Genomic DNA, 12,697 nt, shown 5'->3' with positions numbered 1-12,697 from the left:
GTGGCAAGCCTGTATCTCTGCAGTAAATTCCTTGGTAATGACTGGTAGACCAATTCTGCATTACATAGATACCTGCAAACATGCAACACCAGCCTTGCCATGCGGGAATTCCCTGCAGAAGACCGCAGTGCCTGGAGACAGGCAGTCAGGTCATGCGTCCATAGTGACCAGAGAAGGAATGACTGCAGCAAGGAGTGCAGAGAAAATAAACACCATGGTGCTTTTGCACAACAGGATGTCTTCCTCTATGACAGCTGCAACAAAACACATGCCTCCTGTGTCAGTCTCTACAGCCACAGCAGGAACTGTACCCTTCCAACTGCTTGACTTCACCCCAAAAGGCGCATTCCTCCATTATCTTCCGAGACAGACGGATGGCAGCAGCAATGACTGGCAGTAACCTGGACACTTCTTAGTGTGATTCAGCCCACACATGAGCTGGCTCTATGGCTGTTGTGGAAAACCCTCGCATACATTCTAACAGCAAATTTACTAACAGCAGATTTACATCATGGGAATAGTATAGCATGTAAATCTGCCTGCAGTGAAATCTAGTGCAAAATTGCATTTTAAAGTTTGCACAGTTAAATCAACGTGTGCTAGGTGGCGCTGCAGGGTAATTCATGATTAACTTTGCATGGCGGGAATCTCAATACATGGGATGAGAATGAGCTGCTTCGTTTTAGTTCTTTTGGGAGGACTGGAATTTTGTGCAAATCATATAAAATCGACAGCAGCAATTTGGTACGTATACTTTAGCAGTTCAAAAGCGGCACATAATGACAGACTGCAGACAGTTAAGAGAGAGAAAAGCAAAGCAAAAAGTTTCTGTGTTGCCTGCATTCATTTCAAGTGTGGTGCTGCAGGTGGCCATGCAGATTCCATTAAAATGAATGGACAGTGCTAAGTAGCACAGGCACGATAGGATCACAAACATGCTGGTTAATTTTCAGGCCTTTGGATATTCAGAATGCTTCTCCAGTTCATGTCCCATTAGGGGAATAATTATCCTACCTAAAATTACCCAGTGCTTAAAGCATTTTAGTTTTTAACTTTCAAAGAAAATTGGGGAGGTTTCTTAAAGAATCAGATTGTTTCCTGTATTGTCACCTTCACCACAAAATGTAAAGAATCAGATTTTCATGCTGTGCCCCCTCCCTTAAAGCATCAGGATTATCAGTCCTGATTAAAGTACTTTTCTACCAATCCAGGGGGGAAATGCGAATTGAGCTTTCAGAGGTTTTTCCCCCTCCCCCAGTTTCTGGAAAGATTAAGTATATAACTCAAGCAATACTGACAAACATTACCGACACAACTTCAGATCTTAAATATCTAAAACAATTCTTTTGCTCAGTTCCTGACAATCCTGATCATCCTGCTTTATCCATCTGTTACAGTGCAAAGTTGATCTACCAGTCTTTGAGGTTAGTCTCACTGGGACTTGTCCCTCTTCTCTTTCTGGAATCTATAGTATCCATCCATCTGGATGCTAGCCAGGGTGCTAGCCAGATCCAAGACAAAGCCACAAACAGTGCCCATATTCCTACTTCATGCTGATTTATGCCTAGCAATAAAATGACATACAAAACTATGCCTTAAGAATGGTGTGTTTTGGCGCCCTCTTGCTGAATCCTTGGACAGCTGGAACTCAGTATAATTGCATCCATTCTCCCATTGCTTCACCTTTTGCCCAGACTCTACCTTAATCTTCCATTGATGAACACTTGCTCCTTGCTCACATATGCTTCATGCAAGGCTCTGGGCCCAATGAACTTATTACTTCTGTTCCTGCTCAGATTCCTTGCCTAGAGCAGTTTCTAATGCTGCAGCACTGCTGGCACAAGGAACTTGCACGCAGGCAACAGGACTTCCTCTCTTGCACCCTCGAAATAAGCTCTGGGGGTTGAGGAATGCACACTAGGAAGAAGATATGGAAGTCCCATTGTCCCATGGAGCGCCACTGCATTTTATTGTAAATTGTCCTGTGATCTTTGCATGAAGGATGGTATAGAAATAACAACAACAGCAACAGCAGCAGCAACAACAACAGGATGCAACCACCTAGTGTTCAACCATTGCTCCTTCTCCCCTTTCTCCTCAAAAGTAAATGCCAGGATGTGATGTAGGGTAAATTCCTTCTTATCCCTCCCTGCTGCTCTATAATTTGTACTGCGGAAAACCAAGCTTCCTGCACATGTATTACTCGGCATAATGTACTTGCTCAGCTAACTGTGAGCTTTCCCCCTGCTCTCAGTACTTCTCATACAGCAGTGGAACTAGAAGTCCTGATTTTATTGAAGTCAGCTGTAAAGGTTCTTTTGATTCCAGTACTGCTAGTATATAAAATCCAGCACCCCACGAGCCTTGTTAACAGATAACAATGCTGTCCTCTGGAACGGTGTAGAAGCAAATGTTAAGCCAGCATGCTCGCTATAGGCAGCATCTGAAAAACATGCTGGATCTCAAAACAACAAAGAGGATCGTAAAATTATGCACTTTCATATACACTCCAACAGGCTTAGTTTTTTCGTTTCTCTCCCTGTTTCAAGTACTCGCTGTTCCTTTTCCCCCCTCATTTGGGAAACAGCTGAGGATTTCTTTTAAAAATAATGTTTGCTCAAATATGTAGTACAGTTGCCGTTCTTGGGGGCTCAGCTCCCTTACCCTGCTCCCTAGAAGCTTAATCTCAGCTTGACAGATGCATCTTGACCCCAGAACACGTTGTGAAAATGGACACACACAGACACAGAAAGGCCAGTGCTTCTACATTCCTTATCGCTGCCTGTCTAGACGAGTTTAAGCTGCAGCTATTTTGTAAGTGGCTCTATATGTTCTACTGAGTTTACTTGAGCCAGTGTGTTGTATTGGTCAGAGTGCCAGGCCAAAAGGGATGGACGAGACCCTGGTTCAAGACCCCACCTGGCTTTAGTTGAGATTCCTGCGTTGCAGGGGGTTGGACTAGATGACCCGCGGGTCCTTTCCAACTCTGCAGTTCTACCTACTTCACAGGGTTCTTGTGAAGATACTGTGGAAGAGAACTCTGCACAGCACCTTTACCTCCTTGGAGTAAAGGCAGGAAATAAATGGAACAAATAAACTGTCATGCTCAGTTCTGCACTGCTTCATAGGTCAGGCAATTGCTGAGTAAATTTTTAATGAAACAGAACAGCAGCCAGAGGTGAACGGTGGAGTCCTCCGATAGTCAAGCTTGGCGGTGTTGTAAAATATGCAGATTTCACCTGCGAAATGTTAAAAGTATATTCTTCTTCTGGGATTCAAGCAAAGTGTTAAGATGAGCCACTTTTACTCGCCAAATTTAAACGGAAGTAAGAAATAAGGAGGCAAGGGCTGATAAACTTTTAAAAAGTATCATGATCAAGAGACTTAATCTAATTATGGAAGAAATTTCTGGCGCTGACTTTTACTCTTTATATAATTAGGTGAATGAATGGATACTTCTCCAAGCATTGAAAAGCCTATTAGAGCTCTTGATTAATTATCCACATGACGCTATTTGTTATGCACAGAGTCTGATTAATCTTTCACTGACTTAGATAAAAAAAGAAAAGTTTGAAATAGAACACGGAGACTGTACTGGATTCATAGCTCTTTCTAGGCTATGTTGCTTTATTGTCTTCTAATGGAACAGTAGAAAGAACTATCCATTCTTTTTCTTCCTACTATGTCTGCCTGCAAACAAGGGTTTTTTGTTTTTGAGCCAGGGAAGGGCAGGTTATGTAGCTGTAGAGACCAATGCAGGAGAGACATGTTTTGTTGCAGCTGGGGCAGATGAAGGTGTCCACATGCACCATGGTGTTTATTCTCTCTGCATTCCTCCCAGTCATCGTTCCTCCTCTGGTCACTGCTATAGATACAGGACCTGGCTGTGTAGGATGGGTGGCGGTTAACAGATTAAGGTTGAATCATTTGAGCTATCCAGGTCAGTCAGTCAAAATATGTTTTGATTAACCCAGTAGTCTTCAACCTTTTATAATTATAATTATTTATTTATAACCCGCCCATCTGGCTGGGTTTCCCCAGTCACTCCCAACAGAATATTAAAAACACAATAAAACATCAAACATTAAAAACTTCCCTAAACAGGGTTGACTTCAGATGTCTTCTAAAAGTCAGATAGTTGCTTATTTCCTTGACATCTGGTGGGAAGGTGTTTCACAGGGCGGGCACCACTACTGAGAAGGCCCTCTGTCTGATTTCCTGTAACCTTGCAGTGAGGGAACCGCCAGAAGGCCCTCAGAGCTGGACCTCAGTGTCCGGGTTGAATGATGGGGGTGGAGATGCTTTTGATTTTCAGGACCCACCTTTCTGCATCTTGGAGACCCACTCTTAATTTTTTTACAACATATTTCTATGGTGGCCGTGCTACTGTTGTCATCCGGTTTACGTTGAGTTGTGACCCAAGAGTGGGTCTTGATCTACCAGCTGAATGAAGGCCAACATGAACCTAGCATTTCCCAGATTGGTGACCTTCACACGTTTTTGAACTTCCACCAGCCCCAGTCAGTATATCTAATGGTTAGGGAAGATGGGAACTGAACTTCACCCAAATAAGAACAGCTGGTTTAACCAGTTACATCGTTACAAGACTTCAGCATCTTTGCAAATAATATACAGCATTAATTTGAACTGTAACAGAAGTGAAAACAAGCAAACAGGGTGTTGGTAGGCAGTCCATATGTTTAAAGACACATTTTAATACATATGTACATTTTGACAGTTGATGGCATTTGTTGCAATACATTTTGTTCTCAGTTTCTGTGCAGCCAAGGAAATATTGCAATTCTGACAGTAACGTATTTCTCTTGGTTAGGCAGAAAGTGAATTATTTACAAGTAAGTTATCAAAACCATCCAAGTCATTGAAAAATTTCCTCCTGGGTTCAGTATAAACACCACAATAGAGAATATAATGATAAATGTAAAGTTTTCAGTTTGAAAGGATCTTTCTCTCTTAAGGAAACTTGTGGAATTCAGTCTTTATGAGTTGCAGTATGACCTGTTCTGGTCCAAAAGAGAAACACTTGGACAGTGGTCGCAGTGGACCTTTCACTTGAGGGGTCTTTCTGGCTCTACAACATGCCAGACCTACATGCTGCTTAAGCAGTCAATCTTGTCTTTCCCTCATGTATTAAGTAGGCTGTCCACTTTAAGAACCTTTATAGCTATAATATTTTCATTCTTTTATATATAATATTTTCATTTATAACATAATGAAAAGCATCTTTCAAAACATTGCAAAACTGCTCTGGAATTTGGGGCGGGTGGCAAGATGCATTTAGTGATGTCACAGGTACTATCCAATAGGTGCTCTCCATGGCTATACTTTCTTCAGTTCACACTGAACCTCAGCAAATGCTTGAAGAACCAGCTTTTGAGAATGTATCCTGGTTCCTGGTGCAGAAATGCATGTTGTACTGAACACAGTGGGGGACACTTCCTTCGCTGCTCGTAAAAAATTATGTCCGCCCTGGGCAGAGTTCTCATGCCAATGTAATATTTTCCATGTGTGTTTCTTCACAAGACTAGTTCCACAGCATGTCTGTGGAGGAAATGGCTTGAAAACAAATAGAGCTATACAATGCCTTGGACAGCTCAAGACTTTGAGCACATAATTAAGCTTAATGTCAAATGGTAATTAAGCCTGGAGAGTCCTAAACATGAAGGAAATGATTTAATCCAAGGATGGACTTCAACATGCCAGGGTATGCCAACATATGTTACTAGCCTGATGCCCACCAGGGGAAGGGCTATAGCTCAGTCATAGAGGATTTGCTTTGCATGCAGAATGTCCCAGGTTTAATCCCTCTCCATCTCCTGATAGGGTTGAGAAAGGCTGTTGCCTGAAACCCTGGAGAGCCATGCTTAGCCAGTGCAGAACCGCTGAGCTTAATGGGCCAAGGGTCTGATTTGGCACAGGGCAATTTCCCTCTCTCCCTTGAGATCTTTATTTCTGAATCCGCAGGTCCTACACTATCACTGGGTTGTGTGGCTACTCTGGATTTTGCTCACCGCCTTTCAGTAATTCTTCACCCTTTTTTGCAGTCTGGTGAAATAAAGGTTAAAGGACCCCTGGACAGTTAAGTCCACTCAAATTCAACTATGGGGTGCGGTGCTCATCTCCGTTTTCAGGTTGAGAGAGGCGACATTTGTCTGCAGACTGCTTTTCTGGGTCATGTGGCTGGCATGACTAAACCGCTTCTGACGCAACAGGAAACCATGACGGAAGCCAGAGCTCATGGAAACGCCATTTACCTACCTGCTGCAGTGGTACTTATTTATCTCCTCACGCTGGTATGCTTTACAACTGCTAGGTTGGCAGGAGCTGAGACAGAGCAATGGGAGTTCACCCCGTCACACAGATTTGAACTGCCAACCTTACGATCAGTAAGCCACGAGGCTCGGCGGTTTTTAGACCATGGCACCACCACATCCCTGCTCTGGTGAAATAACCAGAGCACTTAAAGTAGACAGAGACTGGAAGAGGGAGTATCTTGCTGTATAAGGTTGAGGCTGGCATCAAGGGTTGGCATGGTTGAGCATCTATCTGAAGTCCATCAGGAGCCACTGCCAGTGGTCAGAGTGGACAATAGGGAATAGATGGACCCAGGGTCTGCTTTGTAAAAAAAACAGGTTTCTATTAGTAGTTCTCAGTCCCACTTCCTCTCAACTAAGGGGCTGAGGATGCCTTACTCATGGCCTCTCTATATGTACCTTGTTGAATGCATTGGGTATGCCCCCACTCTGAAGGTCACATTCCCCCCCCCCCCACCCAAAGTGTTCATACTGACTGGTCAAATAAGCAATAAATAATAATTGCTCTTCAGGTGTCCAGCTGCCAGGGGTCACTCACCATCGACCACAAAAGGAAGAAATTGCTGGGCGCTGTTGCAGGCTCCTGTAGACATTGACACGTGGCCCCTCTGTTGCAAAATAACTGCTGTCCCCACCCAACACACCGAATGTATTTGTGCAGTTGCTAAGGAGCAAGAACTCTCCTTCTGTCTCCAAATTTAAAATTTTTACTCTCATGACGTTACCTTGAGAAATCAGTTCCGTCTTACACAAATGGAGGTCTCCTTGACCCCAGATGCTGAAAATAAGACTAAATCCTGTACAGCAAAATAATAACAATAAAATAAAATTGCTGCCACATAAGGTAGAGTTAGTCCTCTCTGCTGGAGGAAGGTCAACTTTGTGAAGCATCAGGAGGACTCTGCTTTTTTATTTCATAGTTGTGGGAACTGGCCGTGCTGTAAGTTTATTTAAGAATAGCTCTACTGATGTAGATATAAATACTAATCATATCTGAGTGAACATATACAGAGAGAGAAGTGGGATTGTGCTGTTAGCCCAGATTCAGCCATTTGGCATAACGGCTGAAATAGCCTCCATGATGGAAACTGCTCCATTAGGCTGGATGGGCACTGCCCTACCAATCTTAATCTACTCCTTGGGAGTCCCACTTGCCTTGTCTTCTTACTTACACCCAGCCTGGGGAGTGGGAATCCTGTCAGCTTCTTAGGCCACATTCATGCCATCTTTTTTAATCACTATGATGCCACTTTAAACTGTCATGGCTTCCCCCAAATACCAAGAGTTGGGTAGGGTTAGTTTGCTCCATTCTCCTCTCAGAGCTACCAATCCCTGGGTTCCCTGTGAAAAGTAGCTCTGGGAGCAAAATAAGGGCCTCTGAACTTGCCCATCTATTCCGCTTGCCCTCCCACTCCCCGCAAATGTTGCAGCTCTTGCAGTCTCAGTACTCTTAATACTCTGTTGTATCACTTGGTATACATTTTCATAGCAATAATAAAAATATTTTAAAAACTTCTGCAAAGGGCCTGAAGGTGGCAGTGTAAGATACAAAAATAAGTAACACTTATTTGCAGGTTCCAATTTTGCTTGGACTGCACAGTTAGGTTAGAAGTCTGCCTCGAGCCTCATTCGCACTGTCTAAAAATTTGCTTTGTAGGTTGCTTGCTCCTTCATTTCTTTTGCAGGAACCACCTGGCGTTTCTACTGACGAGGTGATTATGTTGGTTTATCTGAAGCTTTCCCAAGCCCCATCCTCTCTGCTTACTCCTTCAGCTTGCAAAAGCTCTCCTTGTCTTCCTGTGTGTGTTTGTGTGTGTTGTAAGGCATATAAAGCAGCAATGTAAGATGCAGTCTAGTAACACGACAAAACCACAGAAATACAAACAAAAAAAACCACTCCCACAGAGTGCATGGGTTTTCCTTCTTTTGCACAGCTGGAATGGAGCCCCCTGTACAAAGACAAGAATCAAATTTGTTGCTCCACTCCTCTTTGCCTCTGATCCCCATCCACTGCTGGCATGCGGCCCCTGGAAGGTTCCCAACAAAGAAGTGTGGCCCTTGTGCTGAGCAAGGGCCCCCTACAACAGTTTTATGGAATGCTGCTTCCTGAAATCAGTACAGGTGAGGGGTGGCCTATAAATAATTTAGTTCAGTGGTTCCCAATTAGCGAAATACTGCAAGGGCCCTGTTTTTCAAAAGCCAAGCCATTGACCCCTTACTTTTGAAAATGTGGATATTTTTGTGGAAGTTTCTGTTATGTAAGTGGTGTCACCAAACCCTCCAACAACCAGGATGTGCATCTCACATGACTTGCGTGATAGCACAGTGCCCCAAAACACATGTTTTGGGGTGCCATGGCCTCACGTGAGAGACCTGTCTGGCCACTATCTCACACGTTTTGGGATGCTGTGCTGTCATCTGCAGACCACCAGTTGGGAACCACTGGTTTAGCTTAATATGGCCCACAAATCATTCTATCCACAATTGTGAGGCCTAAGGAGGTTATGATGATGCCTCCTCAGCTGAGTGGATAAAAGGTGGGCCTTTTACCCTCTTCCCCAACAAAACACAGCAGGTAACAGCTGCAACTTTCAGCATTGCCTGGTCTTCTTCCTGAGCGGGATTGCAGTTTTAAGGCAACTTATATCCCTGGTTGGAAGCTGGCTGATGTCTAGCGATGGACCCAGTGGAAGCTGGCAGATGAGAGCTGGTGCTGGGCCTGGGGCAAGATGCACGATCAAAGACTGCTCTCCCTAAATCTTCCTACAGGCCAAATGTTGCTAGTTTCTTTAAACAAGCTTTGAAGTGGCTTAGGTTTCCCTTAGGGTGGGAAAGATTGAAAATAAATAAACAGCATTTATCAGAATGGGATAGTTAATACGCTTATTAAAAACAGCACTGTTCACAAAACCGAGTGAAAATAAACAAACTTAACATTTTTAGCACTGATACATTACTAAACTACTTAATTAGCAGTGCTATTACATTTGAATGAAAACATACTGCTTATGACTGATCATCAGTCTATTGGCCTGCAGCACATTTAACAGGGCTCTGCAGACTTTTCTATTAGCAAATAATTCAACAATATCACCCAAGCTTAATTTTCCTGCAAGTTTTGATTCAGTGGCCAAGGTTCCCAAATTGGTGAGGGAACTCTTCAGCTACAGTCTCTGGGAGAGCAGTCCTGGGCTCAAGGTGTATGCTGCGCTTTGCCATGTCTGTATCATATTAATAAATATTGGTGCTTACAGAGGACCCTGAGCAATAGATGGAGCAATATAGTCACTTGCTGGTTTGTTGAGACAGGAGCAAGGACACTGTATCTTGGTATTCTGGAGCCACCTAGTGTCGTGGCTCCCCAAATAAAGGTGAGCCTATAATTTTGCAACACAAAGACACACATTCAGAATGTTATTGGAGGCCCCAGTGTGAGGTTTTATATAATCAAAACCTGGGAAAGAAATATAGCCTCAGGCTGTTACAAAGATGTAATACAGAGCAGAGAACAACAGTTCATCAGTATGTAGTGGATGCTCTTGTGGCCACGTGTATAATTTATTTGCAGGTGTTTGTTTACCAGCATGCTTCATGCTTATATGGATAAATTATGTAAGGCTGTTTACATTCAAGGTCCTGGGCTTATTTCCTGATGTATAAGGAAGGACCAAGCCACAAGCAACCAGCAGCACAGCCGTGGCTGGACCTCCAGGCCAAAGTCAAGGTGCCACACCTAGGCACAGGCGAACTTGTCGGGTTTGCTTTCTCTGTTTCTTGTTTTTCCAATCTTAATTGCAGTTCTCCACATTTCCACATCAATTTGCATTTTTTTTTAAAAAAGTCCTCCTGAAAACCCATCAGCGAATTTCTCCTAATATACACAATTTTATATGCAATTTCCCCTAATAGGTACATTTTTGGAAAGCAATTTCCCCTCATATAATGCATTTTTATATGCCGTTTTCACAAATGCATGGATTTGTAGGCACCTTTACTTGAGTTTATGCATTTTTGCACACATTACTTGGCTGGCCGAAGTGGATTGCAAAATTAAAAGGAGTGAATTTTGAAGAATGGCTGTGTTTTGCTTCACATATTGGTCCGGTCGGTGCCAGCGCTTAATGGCGGTCCTAGCCCCGAGCTCCGGGGAAGGACTGCTTCGCAAGTTCGGGTCTTACCTGCTACGGCAAGCGGGGGACCCCTAAAATCCCAGGCGCTGAAGCCTGAGAACAAGGAGACTCGGTGGGCACCTTTGCGCCCCCCGGTACCGTGAAAGCGACACCGGGAGCGAGCGCGGTGCCGAGAGTCGCTACCCAGCCTGCGAAGTGAAGCCGCGTCGCCATTAGCGGAGAGCGCCGATTCCTTCCTGAAAAGAAAATTCGGACTGAATTCCCGTGAGTAAGACTTGAAAAATAACTGGGACCCTCTAAACTTTAAAATTTGAACTAAAAACGGGGGAGATCTAAACAAAGGAAGTCTGCCTCCCCCCGACTGCATGAAAGTGAAAGCAACGGAGCTCTAAACCTGCATCCGTTTAAACCAGCTCTTTAATCAGCTAAACCGGACATTTGGACCTTTGATCTCCCCTCTAGCTAGCAGGGCAGAGGGGAGGTGAATTGGACTAATAATTGCATGATCTATTGGAAGTTAAAAATCTCTGCCGTCTCACCCATCTGAAAGCATGAAACGGTCTGCCTTTTTTTTTTAGCACACTGAACTGACTTTTCCCTGTAGAGTGATATCTTGATACAAAGTTCCCACAGTGTCTGGCTACTCTGTAGTATAAGAAGAAATAATACAAACTGGATAACTGTGGCAGCTTAAAGCTACAAGCTTTCTAGCAATATTGATTTGGACTGTGTTAAGCTCTTGTTTTGTATTCTGGACAATCTCCCCTGTTTTTTGTACTTGGAACATTGTTCTATGGCCATTTTGATTTGCTCCCTCTAGAGGATAAAGTAAAGTTTGCCACAGCTTGACAGTGGAACTTTCCAAGGGAGAAAATTCCCGTGGGAAGTGACCTTGACATGAGTGGCCCACAAGAAGAGATAGTCACAAGAGCTAAGACCAAGCACCATCAGCAACAACAACAGCTGCAGCAACAACAGGCAAAGAAAAGAGGATCAATTTCAGGCCCAACAACTGGAGCAGCAGGAACAACAGGACAAGATAAAGGGACAGCCGTCTCTATGGAAGCTGTGACAGATGCGCTGCTTAAGATCAACCAAACTTTGGAGTCTTTAACAAAACAGACCTCAGAGAACACACTAAAATTAGCAGAAATTTCAGTAAGATTAAACCAGAATACAGAATCTATAAATAAACTGGTGGAGGAAAATGCCACTACGCGTCAAATGGCGGAAGATGCCAAGGCTACGGCGGGAGAGACAAAGGAGAAACTAGAGCCGATTGCCAAGAAGGTCTATGAGCATGACTCAACTCTGGCCTTGTGGGACTTACAGAGGAAAGAGAGAAACTTAAAATTAAGACTGATCCCGGAGAACGAAAGAGACAACCTTGTGGAATATCTGACACGGGAGTTTGTGGATTGCTGGGACCTTGAGGAAGACGAATTCAAAATTACGACTGCTTTTAGATTGGGAAAAAAGCAAGACAGAAAGACCCCGAGAGACTGTTTGATCACATTCAGATCCAAGGAGGAAAGAGACAAAATATTAAGACTACACTTTGAAAAGGCCTTGCAAATTGGAAATTCAACTGCACAGTTCTTCAAAGACATCCCAAAACATATTTTGGATTTAAGAAACTTCTACAAGGACTTAGCTCTTCTGCTAAAGAAAAATTCCATCCGTTTCAGGTGGGAGTTCCCACAAGGACTGTCATTTGACTACAAGTTAAAGAAGGTAAAAATAAAGACAATTCAAGATAAAGAAAAATTTTTGGCAAGATATCAGGAGGAGCTACAGAAGGGGATTGTGGACGTACTTGGAGAACAGAGGAGAGCACTGGAGATCCTGAATCTCTCGACTGGACAAAAACCACCACCATCAGAAGAAGAGCAACAACTTGGAGCTGTTGGAGGAGCCTTAGAAAAATAACAAGATGGCTCTGCAATTCCTTAGTTGGAATTGTAATGGACTCAATGTGCCTTTGAGGAGAAGACAAGTATTTCACATACTGAATAGAGAACAATTGGACTTGATATGTCTACAAGAAACTCATATAACCAGAGCCCACAGGAGACTACTTATAAATAAAAGGCTAGGACAAGAATTTATCTCATCAGACAAAGTCAAGAAGAGAGGAGTTGTAATATATGTTAAGGAAAAATGGGCTCCAAAAATGATATTTAAGGATGAACAAGGGAGATATCTGGCAGTGGAAATACAAATCCAAGGAGAAAA

The sequence above is a fragment of the Podarcis liolepis genome, assembly GCF_965112155.1.
Source record: "Podarcis liolepis genome assembly, chromosome: 6".
Taxonomy (NCBI): domain Eukaryota; kingdom Metazoa; phylum Chordata; class Lepidosauria; order Squamata; family Lacertidae; genus Podarcis; species Podarcis liolepis.
Note: the sequence above shows the minus strand (reverse complement) of the source record.